The 14,160-nt window shown below is 38.1% G+C and overlaps 1 protein-coding gene across 5 annotated transcripts in view; it reads left to right on the top strand.

Moving 5' to 3' along the window:
* The window catches only part of WRN (WRN RecQ like helicase), a 155,426-nt gene that overhangs the window by 330 nt on the left and 140,936 nt on the right, over positions 1-14,160 (top strand). The gene's annotated exons all lie outside the window — the stretch shown is intronic.

Here is a 14,160-nt window from a genome sequence, read left to right as displayed (position 1 = left end):
AGGTGCGTTAGAAACGGGTGCCCTCTGCCCCTTTCCACCTCCCGAGCATACAGGAAAGGGACCTGCCGCTGGCCTACCCAGAGCTTCCCTCCCTCAGCTTGTGCCACCGGTTGCCTGTCGTGGGTCCTTAGGACTGGGCCCTTCGGGTCCAGCCTTTACTGCTGCAGAAAGGGAGCCACTCCATATTTACACAACAAAGTCCGGGGAAATAACCTGTTATGTGTAATTTAGCAGATTAAGTTGGATTTCTTGAGTTTATTTTATTTATTTTTATTTCTTGAGTTTACATCCTTTAAATCCATAATTTTCTTTTTTCATGGCTGAATCTGAGTTGTTTTCTGGATAGATTTGAGTATGGGAAAATACCAGTCCCTATGGTATGAAATCCTTAGGATGCTTAGTTAGCAGTCTTTAAGTCATGGTACTTAAGGTTTTGTATAATTTGGTATGTTAATTTTAGGGATATTGGGATGGATAGGGCAGTTTAGATTTTGATGTCATTGAATAGTGGTCTCCTTTTATTAATTCAACAAATATTTATTGAGCACTCCCCTAGGCTCTGGGGATACCAACAATGAACAAAACGGGCACAAGTCTTTCTGCTTTTGGACCTTTCATTTTGGAGAGAGATAGACAGTAAGTCAAATGCCCAGTATGTCAGAAGGTGAAAATCCTTTGGAGAATAATAAAGAAAGAGAGATGATGACTGTGGGTGGGAGTAGGGAGCTGCAATTTTACAATACCTTGTCAGGAAAGGCCTCACTGAAAAGGTAATTTTTGAGTAAAGAGTTGAAGGAAATGGGAGAGCTAGTTCTGTGGCCATCTGGGGGGAAGAAAGTGCAAAGGCCCTGCGGAAGCCTGTTGGTATGTTCAAAGAGCCGCTGAGGAGGCCAGTAAGTTAGAGCAGAATGAAATAGTAACGGAAGAATTGTAGGAGATAAAATCGGACAGGAAAGAGCAGGGGGCAGATACTGTAGAACCTGGTAGGTTATTTTGAAAATTTGGGTTTTCATTCTGAGGGAGATGGAAAGCTATTGGAGAGTTTTGTCAGGGAAACACCATCATCTGAATGATCTTTTTAAACAAAATAGTGGTAAAATATATATAACAAAATGTGCCAATGTAACAATTTTTAAGTATACAGTTCAGTAACATTAATTATACTCCCTATGTTGCACAGCCATCACCACTATTTTTTTTTTTTTTTAAAGATTTTATTTATTTATTTGACAGAGAGAGCAAGAGAGCACAGGCAGGGGTAGGGGCAGAGGGAGAGGGAGAAGCAGGCTCCCCGCTGAGCAGGGAACTCAATTTGGGTTGATCCCAGTTGGGATCATGACCTGAGCCAAAGGCAGATGCTTAACCCACTGAGCCACCCAGGTAGGTGCCCCCATCACCACTATTTTTAAAATTTTTTCACCCCAAACAAATTCTAACTAACTGGTTAATTAAGCAGTAATTCCTTATTGCCCCCTCTGCCTAGCTCCTGGTAACCTCTAATATAATCTCTCTTTATGAATTTGCTCATTCTGGAATCACAATATTTGGGCTCTTAAAATTTTTTTATTTTTATCTTTATTTTTTAAATATTTGTGTTTTTTTTTTTTTTTTAAAGATTTTATTTATTTATTTGAGAGAGAGACAGTGAGAGAGAGCATGAGAAGGGGGAGGGTCAGAAGGAGAAGCAGACTCCTTGCTGAGCACCGAGCTCCGATGCAGGACTTGATCCCCGGACTCCGTGATCATGACCTGAGCTGAAGGCAGTCACTTAACCAACTGAGCCACCCAGGCACCCTAATGTTTGTGCTTTTGCATCTGGCTTATTTCACTCAGCATAATGCTTTCAGGGTTCATCCATGTTGTACCATGTATCAACTTAATTCCTTTTTATGGCTGAATAATATCCCATTGTGTGATTATACTATGTTTTATCTAATCATCTGTTGGTGGACACTTGGGTTTTTTTCCACTTTTGGCTATTGTGAATGATGCTGCATTGGACATTAGAAATATCTGCTTGAGTTCCTGTTTCCAGTTCTTTTGGGTATATACCTAGGGGTGGACTTGCTGGATCATAAGATAATTCTGTTTAGTTTGTTGAGGAACTAACTGCCAAACCACATTGGTGGCCCTGTTTTACATTCAGCCAGTGATGTTGCAAGGATTCCAATTTCTCTATATCTTCTCCAGATAATTTTCTTCCTCTTTCCTTCTTCCTTCCTTCCTTCCTTCCTTCCTTCCTTCCTTCCTTCCTTCCTTTCTTTCTTTCTTTCTTTCTTTCTTTCTTTCTTTCTTTCTTACAGAGAGAGCAAGAGAGCACAAATTGGGGGGTGGGGCAGAGGGAGAGGATGCAGGGAGCCTGATGTGGGACTTGATCCAGGACCCCGAGATCATGACCTGGGCTGAAGGCAGATGCTTAACTGACTGAGCCACCCAGGCACCCCTCCATTAATTGGTATCTTAAAATTTTTTTTTCAGCAATTTTTTGGCAGTGTATAAGTTTTTCACCTCTTTGGATAAGTTTACTCTTCGGTATTTTATTCTTTTAGATGCTATTATAAATGAAATTACTTTTATAATTTCCTTTCAGATTGTTCATTGCTGGTGTATAAAACACAGCTGACTTTTTGTGTGTTGGTCTTGTATCCTGCAACTTTGCTAAATTTTCTTATTAGATCTAGTAAGTTTCTTGTGGATTCTTTGGGATTTTTATATGTAGGATCATGTCATCTGTGAATAGAGAGAGTTTTACTTCTTCATTTCCAATTTGAATGCTTTTTATTTATTTATTTTTCATGTCTAATTTTTCTGGCCAGAATTTCCAATACAGTGTTGAATAGCAGTGGTGAAAGTGAGTATCCCTGTCTTGCTTTTTAAAAATAATTTTTATTTTTAAAAATATTTATTTATTTGAGAGAGAGAGAGAGCACACAGAGGGAGAGGGAGAAGCAGACTCCCCGCTGAGCAGGGAGCCCAATGCAGGGCTTGATCCCAGGACTCTGGGATCATGACCTGAGCTGAAGGCAGATGCTTAACTGACTGAGCCACCCAGGCTCCCCCAAAATAATTCTTTTTTTAAATCGAAGGATAGTTGATATATAATATTAAAGTAGTTTCAGTTGTATAGCATAGTGATATGCTATCATATGCATTATGATATGCTCACTATTCTTGTCTTGCTCTTGATCTTAGGGTGAAAACTTCAGTCTTTCACCATTGAATGTAATAGCTGTGGAGTTTTTTATAAATGCCCTTATCGGTTTGAGGAAGTTCCTTCCACTCTAGTTTTCTGAGTCTTTTTTATCATGAAAGAGTGTTGGATTTTTCAGATGCCTTTTTTGTGTCAATTGAGGTGATTATGTGGTATTTTTCTTTCATTCTATTAAAGTGATACATTACATTGATTGATTTTCTTATTTTGAACCACTCTTGCGTTCCTGGGATAAATCTCACTTGGTTATGGTGTATAATCCTTTAAATTGAATTATCTTTTAACAGAATCATTTTGGCTACTATTTTGGGAATAGACTATAGAGGCAAGGAGATAAGAAGTAATGTGGCTTGAACCAAGATTTTAGCTGCAAAGGTGGGATAGAAGGTAGGATTTCAGCTTTATTTTGAAGGTAAAATTTTTGCTGATAGATTGGATGTAAAGTGTGAATGAAAGAGAAGAGTCAAGGATGACTAAGGTTTTTGGCCTGAGTAATCAGAATGAAGGTGCACTTACTGAGAACTCTAATTTATAGAAGGAGCAATTTGGGGAAATTTTTATACATATTGACTATGATATGCCCATTAGAAATCAAGTATGTACTAAGTAATTGGATATACAAGTTTGAAGTTCAGTGGAGTGGTCTAGGCTGTTTATATAAGTTTGGAAGTCATCAGTGTGCTATAGATTATTTTAAAGCCATCAGGCTGTGATTTTCATGGAAGTGAATATAAAGAGAAGAGAATGAAACTGTCTGTGACCTGAATCTAGAATGCTGTGATATTTAGAGATTGGGGAAGTAAGGAGGTACCAGCAAAAGGTACTGAGAAGGGGGGCACCTGGGTGGCTCAGTTGGTTGGGCGTCTGCCTTCGGCTCAGGTCATGATCCCTGGGTCCTGGGATCGAGCCCTGCCTTGGGCTCCCTGCTCGGCGGGGAGACTGCTTCTCCCTCTCCCTCTGCCTGTCATTCCCCCTGCTGTGCTCTCTCTCTGTCAAGTAAATGGATAGAATCTTTAAAAAAAAAAAAAAAAAGGTACTGAGAAGGAATTCTTACTGATGTAGGTGGAGAATCAAGAATTGTCACAGAAGCTTGATAAAGTGTTTCACGAAGGTGGGTGTGACTAATTGTGTCCTATGTTGCTGGTGTATTGAGCCAGATGAGGACTGAGAATTGACTAGGATTTGGCGACATGAAAGTCATTGGTACCTTGGTATGAGCCCTTTTGGTGGGGTGGAGTGGTTACAGTGAGTTTAAGAGACAATGGAAGGAATGGAAATGGAGATGCTAGTATAGATGATTCTTTTGAGTAGTTTTTCTATAAAGAGGGAAAAAAGAATGGAGTAGTTAGCCAAGAGTGTGTTTTTAAAATGGAAGAAATTGCAGTATGTGTATATACTGATGGGACTTTGGGACTTTCCTGGGAAACTAGTAGAGAGGGAAAAATTGGTGATGCAGGAGAGAGGTGAAAAATGCCCTTGAGTATGGAATCTAGTGCACACATGGAGGGGCTGGATTTAGGAGCACAGATAGCACATGGGATGTGTGTGTGTGTATATATGTGTATATATATATATGCTTGTGTATGTGTATGTATATGTGTACTATACTAATAGCTATATTGATATTGATATCAATGTGTATATATATTTCTCAGCCTCCTTAGTAGCATGGGCCAGTTCCCAATTCCTTATTGTGAGAGATATATATTATGTATATGATTATATATATTGTATATTATATACATTATATATTATTATATATATTATCTGTATGACACACACACATATATGTAATCTGCAGTTGGCAAACTGAAGACATAGGAGAGATGAGGGCCTAGTTCCAGTCCCAAGTCTGAAGGCCTGAGAACCAGGAGAGCTAATGGTATATGTGTCATTCCAAGTCTGAGTCTGAAGACAGGAGAAGACTAATGATCTAGATTGAATACAGTCAAGCAGAGAGTGAATTTTTTCTTACTCAGTCTTTTTGTTCTTTTAGGCCTTCAACAGATTGGACGAGGCTCACCCACATTGGGAGAGCAATCTGCCATACCCAGTCTACTAATTCAAATGCTAATCTCATCGAGAAACATGCTGACAGACATGCCCGGAATAATGTTTAACTAAAAACCTGGGCACAGTGTGGCCCATTCAAGTTGACACAATAAAATGAACCATCATGGCAGAGTATATGGGCATAGATAGAATTATGTGAATAAACTACAGGGTAGGGATTTACAGAAGTTCTTTTTTAATTGCTTTCATTTTCAGTGAAATCTGAAGCAAGGTGGTCAGCTGAGAGTGAGGATGGGGAAGGAGATGTAATAGGTTTAAGTAGAGAGGAAAATATATGAAGGGGGGAGGTTAGTAAATAGGTAAGTGGAAAGTTGTAGAATTGCTAGGAAGATGGAGGGTCGACTTGAGGCTGGTGGTCATAAATTTAAGGGGAGACCAGTCAACATAGTTGTGTTTTTCACATGCTGCATTTATTTAGCTGCATTGGTACAGGCAGAGTAGGCAGATAATTTTTTTTATTCAGGGTTAGAGTTTTGACGGGAGAGAAAAACTAAGCCAGAGATGGGCAATGAAGTTAAGGGAGTATGAAAGGAAGTGGTTATAATTTTGCAGTTTAAACTGGTCAAGGAGGAAGTAAGGACTACCTGGGGGTGAGGAGAGTGAAAAGGTAGCAGGACCAATGGATTATAGGTCCTAGGTGTGTCAAAGGATTGCTTGAATTGAATTTCTAGAGGGAATGACCTTGAAAAATAGGAGATGTTGATTGGAGAATGAGATGCTTAGAATTGAGATTTTGGAAGGATTCAGTCATTGGTAATGACATGGCATCCCCGTATGAACAAATGAGTAGAGCAAGGTGTAGACAAGATAATTGGAGAGCTAGTCAGAAAACTGAGAGGCACTGTCTTCTTTGGAAATTTTGCATCAGAGAATGTAAGCCCTTGGACAAGTAGAGGGGAAAAAGGTGGGATGTAGATATAAATAGCCATAATACTGATGGTGATGGTGATGATAATGGTCCATTAACAAGCAACTCAAATATCACCAACTTGATCTATACCCAACACTGAAAAGTTAGATATTGAGTTATGTATGGTTATATTGCAACTCATAGTCAACCCATAAGCCCTTCATGGACTTCTTTTCTTTGACCCAAGTGTTCTTATAAGAGTGGCAGGTGACATATGGCATCTTTTCTTAGTTGTCAGTTTGAAATCTTTCACCAAAGGCTTATTATAGTGCAGCTTCTGTAGAAATTTTTCTCTGTTTTCTGTGTAGTCTTCTTTGGCTTGTCTTCTCTCTTAGGGTTGTGAATAATTTATTGGTGAGAAGGCAGGCAGAGAAATAGGAGTATTCTGTGACTTAGTAATTTCATATCTAGGAATCTATCCTATAGAAATAATAATATGAATGCCTAAAGATACACATATGGGGTGTTCATTGACCATTATTGGTGATAAAATTTGTAAGCAACCTGTCATCAATAGGGAATAGTTAAATAAATCATGGTAGATAAAGAAAGTGGAATTCTATATAGTCTTTAAAAAATCAGTTCAAAAGTAGTATTAGGTTTTGCTTATTCCATCCCATCAACAGGGATGTTTTGATTGTAAATATTGAGAAACCCATGTCAAGTTGGCTTCAGCCAAAAAAGGTTATTAGCCTATTTAATTGATACACCCTGAGATAGAATGGCCTGCAAGCAAGTTCAGTCAGGGCTCTGTTTTTTGGCCCTGATTAATCTTTTAAATTTTTGCTGATAATGGTATATCAGAATTATAGACAGTTTTTTTGGCCTCATTCATTCATTATCTTGTTCTTTCTTAAAAATGAGAAATGCCTTGACCCTCTTCCATGAAGAAGGCATGAAAGTGTTTTACCTTCGGGGTGATTTCTTGTATAGTTGTAAGATGGCTGTGTGCATCCACCATGCTAATGTATTTCTTCCTTCATATCTCTAGCAGCAGCAAAAGCATCCCCTCCCATACCATGGAAAGAGAATCCTGAGGACCACTTTGGATCTAATAGTTATGGACAAGGGATAGAGACCAGAGAACTGAGACCTAGGTTATAATTCCTGCCCCGGAATGAATTGTGTGGCAGGAGGAATGGGATTTCCCCACTGACCTTAAAACAGTTGGGTTTCATTCCTGGTACTGGTGATGGGGTCATTCCCATCGAAAAAGCTTTGCTGTTATATATTGAGGGATGGTAGAGAGGACTAAATGGATTTGTTACCTTCTTTCTTAGTATTAAGGTCTTAAGCCTATTTTTGCTCCTTTCATTCTTGATTTTACTAAAACCATGAGAATTTGTTTATCCTCAGGATCCCAAATTGGAAAAATATAAATGACTATTGATTTCATTATTTACAGAGGCTCTTTTACTCTCAGATTGCAAGAAAGAGGTGGACTGGAGGTGGGGGGAAGGGCGGGAGAGAGAGATGTGCTTGTTGAGGAACAAACAATAGAATGTTAAAATTCTCCCTTCACGTACATGACTTCAATTTCATTCTTTTCGCTGTAGGGGCCCCCATTAACTGATACTGGAACTTGATCTGCTTTTACTGTTCATTCATAAAGTGAGGTCACTGAAGGGATGTGTGGGTGGCTCAGTCGGTTAAGTGTCCAACTCTTGGTTTCCGTTCAGGTCTCATGGGTGGTGAGAGTGAGCCCCTCATTGAGCTCTGTGCTCAGCGGAGAGTCTGTTTGAAGATTCTCTCCCTCTGCCCTTCCCCCCATCTCTCTCTCTCTCTCTCTCTCCCTTTCAAATAAGTAAATATTTTTTTAAAAATGAAGGCACTGAAGTACAGTAGAAAGACAATTGGACTGGAAGATAACTTTTGCCTTCTAGGAGGTGTATAATCACAAAATTGCTGATTTTTCCTTTTATTCATTTTATGTAAACTCACCCTGTCTTAAGAGATAGGTTCTTATGAAAGATTTTTGTTGGATAAACTTATGGTTGCTTTCGGAATTGTGTATTAATTTCCCAATTTCTTTTTTACCCAGTCTCCATTTTTATTTTTCACTCTTCCTCCGACACTTACTGATCTGTTGTAAAATTTATGCATTTTTCTGGGGCCCCTGGGTGACTCAGTCAGTTAAGTGTCTGACTCTTGATTTTGGCTTGGGTCATGATCTCGGGGTTGTGGGACCCAGCCGCATGTTGGGCTCCATGCTGGGTTTGGAGCCTACTTGGGATTCTCTCTCTCTCTCTCTCCCTCCCCGCCCCTCCAAAAAAAAGAAAAGAAAAAGAAACAAATAAAATTCATGCATTTTTTCTTTCTATTGTGGCAGTGCTACATTTCAACCCAGTGCAGCACTTTGCATCCTAAAGTTAAATCTTACTCCCATTGTTGTTACACGTTTCTGTTAAATTGCTGTATACTGTTAATTTTGATTCTTACTCTGATTTTAAAAGGCTTTGAAACTATATATGAAGTTATGAAACTTTTATTACTGTATACTTTGTGTGGCTATTTTAGCTTTGTAATTTATTTTATTTAAGATAAGGGATTAAAGAAAAGGATTAATGACACAATTTTTTTTTTTTTTTTTAGATTTTATTTATTTATTTGAGAGAGAGAGAATGAGAGACAGAGAGCATGAGAGGGAGGAGGGTCAGAGGGAGAAGCAGACTCCCTGCTGAGCAGGGAGCCCGATGCGGGACTCGATCCTGGGACTCCAGGATCATGACCGGAGCCGAAGGCAGTCGCTTAACCAACTGAGCCCCCCAGGCGCCCTAATGACACAATTTTATTTTCAGTTATATTTGTGTATTAGAATGCAGGCACAGAAAACTTCTTTCAAACAGGCTTAAAAAATAAGGAAATTTATTATTAAAATGTAACTTGAAGGCTGAGGCAGGGCTGACTAGTAGACTGCTTTTGTCCATTGACTATTGCTCCATTCTCATCTTTGCCTTCTTCTGTGTGTTGGCTTTGTATTATTTAAGTTAGCTTTCTCCTCAAGCTGACTTCCATTATAGTGGCAAATGGGTGTAGAAGGCCCAGGTTTCACATTCTCAAATAGAGGGCATCTCTTACCAGTGCAAGACAGTATTATTTTCAGGAACCCTCCTCTTTGTGTCTCGTTGGCCTAAAGTAAGTTGTATATTTTAGGGACACCTGGTTGGCTCAGTCAGAAGAACGTGTGACTCTTGATCTCAGGGTCATGAGTTCAGGCCCCACACTGGGTGTGGAAATTACTTAAAAAAAAAAAAAAGTTGTATATTTTATTTTATTTTTTTTAAAGATTTTATTTATTTATTTGACAGAGAGAGAGAGAGTGCACACACAAGCAGGGGGAGCAGCAGAGGGAGAAGGAGAAGCAGGCTCCTCTCGGAGCAGGGAGCCTGATGTGGGGCTCGATCCCAGGACCCTAGAATCATGACCCGAGCTGAAGGCAGACGCCCAACCAACTGACCCACCCAGGCCCCCCTGTATATTTTTATTCTTAAACCAAATTTGGGGGAATGTCATGAGTTTAACCTGAGTTTCTGAATCATCATTGTGGCAAAGGGAATGGGATTACTTGTAGGTCACTTGGGTTTACCGTGGGAGCTGGGCATGAGGGCAGCTTTCTTGAAGCATGCTGCCTCTGTGGGTAAGTAATTGGTCTGTTCTAAATTAAATTTATGGTACTGTAAAAAGGGTGTAGGGTGAAATGGTTGGTGGGTAGGCAACCATCAATGTATACTTGATAATGAGTCCTATAAAATTTCATCGCAGGTCATGTGAAGTCACAGTAATAAATGTAAAAGGAAAAATAGGCAGCCTAAGCAAGCTTTAAATTGACTTACTTGAAAACTTTCTCTGCAGCTTCCCAGTTTATAATGGTTGATTTCAGCTGACTGGCTGTAGTCACTTACAGAACAAATGAAATTCATTAAAAATAGTGAATTATTCAGTTGGATAGTGAAATTCAGTTATAAAGCACTTCACTGAGCTGTGGATTCAGTTCAGGTCAAGTTGTGTTCCTGGTTTATGGGCAGTGCGGCTTCTCACAATGACACAGCACAGAGAGAGGCTTTTATCTTTTTCCCCTGTTGCTAGCGTTTTAATGGCATTTTATTATATTTATTTGATTTCATTTATACTTTATTTCACTTTATTAATACAAATTTTTATTTATACTTTATTAATATCAATCATATATAATACTTGGCAGTTATGAACATTTGGTGGGTATCTATAATAAAGAAATAGGTCTCTCAAAAAAAAAAAATCATCCTATTACTTTTCAAATTTCAGTGACTTACTATAGCCGAACCAAAGGCTATAGGTAGTTTTATTTAGCTTTTCTAATTTGCTTGCCTGGGTTATTTGGGAGGAAGTGGAAATTAAGATTACCAGAAATCTAGCAGTAGATTAATGAAAGTCTTGAAAGCCTCTTTAGAGATTTAATGAGGGCTTTGTCATGGATTCTTTGGTTTTTCTTTGTTTTCCTCTACCCCATCCTATTCCTATTAATACACTGAAAAGTAGAAAGAATTCTCAAAAACAATACAGAAGAATACCTTATAAATTATATCTTCTACAATAAATTATAGTTTGGGTATATGTGTGTGTGTGTGTGTGTGTGTGTGTGTATAAACTAGTTGCTAGTAAAAAAACCTAGTTGATTGTATATTGGTAAGTAGAGATAAACTTAAAGGGTGAGGTTACATTTTCAGAAAATATATAATAAATTAAAAGAAATCAAACCCAGAATTTTTAAAATTGAAGTACAGTTGACTTATTAGTTTCAGGTGTACAACATAGTGATTTGACATTTACAATTGACCGTTGAACAATATGGGTTTGAATTGAATGCGTCCACTTGTGCATGAATTTTTTTCAATCACAGTACTGTAAATGCATTTTCTTTTCCTTATGATTTTCTTAATAAAATTTTCTTTTTTCTAGCTTACTTTATATGTATAACATATAAAATACATATTAATTATTTATAAAATCAGTAAGGCTTCCCATCAATAGTCGTCTATTAGTAGTTAAGTTTTGGGGGAGTCAAAAATTTGTGGATTTTTGACTGTGTGGTGGATTGGTGCCTATAACCCCCATGGTGTTCAAGGGTCAACTGTATATACATTATGAAATGTTCACTATGATAAGTGTAGTTACCATCTGTCGCCATACAAAGTTGTTATAGTGTTATTAACTATATTCCCTATGCTGTACTTTTCATCCTCGTGACTTAATTTATTTTATAACTGCAAGTTTGTACCTCTTAATCCCCATTATCCATTTTGGCTGTTCCTGAACCCCCCGCCCTTTTGGCAACCACCATTTTGTTTTTTGTATTTATGAGTCTTGTTTTGGTTTTGTTTGTGTGTTTGTTCATTTGTTTTGTTTCTCAGATTTCACATATAAGGGAAATCATATGGGATATGTCTTTCTCTGACATTTCACTTAGCATAATATCCTCCAGGACCATCCGTGTTGTTGCAAATGGCAAGATTTCATTCTTTTTTTTATGGCTGAATAGTATTCAATTGTATACCATATCTTCTTTATCCATTCACCTGTTGGTGGACATTTAGGTTCCTTCCCTATCTTGGCTATTTTATATAATGCTGCAGTAAACATGGGAGTACATCCTTTTGAATTACTGTTTTCATTTTCTTTGGGTAAATACCCAGCAGTGAAATTACTGGAACATTTGGTATACCTATTTTTAATTTTTTTTTTAAGATTTTATTTATTTATTTGAGAGAGAGAGACATAGCGAGAGAGGGAACACAAGCAGGGGGAGTGGGAGAAGCAGGCTTCCTGCTGAGCAGGAAGCCCAGTGCGGGGCTCGATCCCAGGACTCTGGGATCATGACCTGAGCCAAAGGCAGACGCTTACCGACTGAGCCACCCAGGCGCCCCTATTTTTAATTTTTTGAGGAACCTCTGAACTGTTTTCCATAGTGGCTACACCAATTTACATTCCCACCAACAGTGCACAAAGGTTCCCTTTTCTCTATATCCTTGCTAACTTGTTATTTCTTATCTTTTTGATACTAGCCATTCTGACATATGTAAGGTGATATCTCACTTTGGTTTTGATTTGCATTTCCCTGATGATTAGTGATGTTGAGCATCTTTTCATTTTGTGTGTCTTCTTTGGAAAAATGTTTATTCAGATCCTCTGCCCATTTTTTAATCAGATTGTTTTTTTGGTGTTGAGTTGTATGATTTCTTTACATATTTTGAATATTAATCTTTTATTGGATATATCATTTGCAAATATCTTGTTCTGTTCAGTAGGTTGCCTTTTTGTTTCGTTGGTGGTTTTCTTTACTGTGCGAAAGCTTTTTGTTTGATGTAGTCCCAATTGTTTTTTGTTTTGTTTTGTTTTCTGCTTTTGTTGCCCTTGCCTGAGAAGTCAGATTCCAAAAATATTGCTAAGACTGATGTTAACTGCCTATTTTCTTTTAGAAGTTTTATGCAAACCCAGAATTTTTAAAGTTCATTGCATTGTTGATTAAATTTGAAAGACTTTTTGACTAGAAGCTGCATCTCAGTAAAAAGAACGTAACTGTACAGGTGAAACCCACAGAATCTAACCAAAATTAGGGCATTGATAACCAAATTGAATTGCTGAAGCATTTAAGCTGCTTTGGTTTTATAAGCTGTATTAGGTTATTTGAAAACACTTATTAATCCCATTTTATAACTTATAAGTCATTGACACTTTCTTTTTTAATTCATTCTTACTATTTTCTACATATAAGAAAGTTAGATGAGTATATGACTATTACTGTAATAGTAATTTAGATTGTAATTGGAAACCTCCTAAATATAGTTTGTACAGTATAGTTACAAAGAAAAAAAAGGTGGATTCATGTTGAAATTCAGTATTCCTTGGGTCAGTCAGGTCTGATGGGTAAGAATGAAGTCTTCTTGGATAAATGAATCCATTTTCTATTTGAATTTATCATTTAAAAGAAGATTCTACTGATGAAGCATTTCAGTGTGTAATTAATTTTTGATAAATTTATATACTTTGTCTAGTTGATATGAATTTGGTATCTCTTCTTGATTCCTCTCAGTACACTAAAGGGAATGAGATATAATAGCAGTAAAAGATCTATCATAATTTCTATTGTAACTGAACTCAAGGGGTTCGCTGCTTGGGGTGCATTAAATTGAACACAGTGCTTGGGTGGTTTGGTCAGTTCAGCGTCCGACTCTTGGTTTCAGCCCAGGTCATGCATGATCTCAGGGTCTTGGAATTGAGCCCTGTATCAGGCTATGTGCTCAGCAGGGAGTCTACTGGAGGATTATCTATCTCCCTTTCCCTCTGCTCCTCCACCTCCCCCTACTCATGCTCTCTCTCTCTCTCTAAAATAAATAAATAAATCTTAAAAAAATTGAACACAACACAAGTGTTGAAAGCAAAGAACTTTTTATTACCTCTTACAGTGAGAGACAGGGAGATAGCTCAAAGCACTGTCTCCCTGTGGGGTTGGTATAGGAAGCCTTTATTCAGTGTATTTGGGGGTGGAGGCAGGGAGCTTTTATATACATTAAGGAACTTACACATATTCTGTTACCTAGGCACTTCGGTTCAACTGTTTATGTGTAGCATGTCAGCATGCTAGCACGTACATCGTATGTTCAAAAAATGGAAGAAACCCCTCCCATAAAAGAAGATCTTCATATTATAATGAGTTAAGGATAACTTCAGAACAACTTGGGGCTTCTGCTCAAGTCCTCAACCAGTCCAAGAGGGCTCAAACTAACTCACATAAGAAGTTATCAGGTGAAACACCTAGCAAGGGGCTATTAGCTGAAACAATCTGGCTGGGTATCTTCTTGGTCAAACTGCTGGTTCTGTAAAACAAAACACATTCCTTCCCTGCTTTTGTCCCTTCCCCTTCTCCCTTCTGCTGATAGCTTTCAGACCTCTGATTTGAGTAACTTTCTGTTGCATCCTAGCTAACACT

This window comes from Phoca vitulina, unplaced genomic scaffold, assembly GCF_004348235.1.
Source record: "Phoca vitulina isolate PV1807 unplaced genomic scaffold, GSC_HSeal_1.0 scaffold15, whole genome shotgun sequence".
NCBI classification, from domain to species: domain Eukaryota; kingdom Metazoa; phylum Chordata; class Mammalia; order Carnivora; family Phocidae; genus Phoca; species Phoca vitulina.
This window is presented reverse-complemented; position numbering and strand designations above follow the sequence as displayed.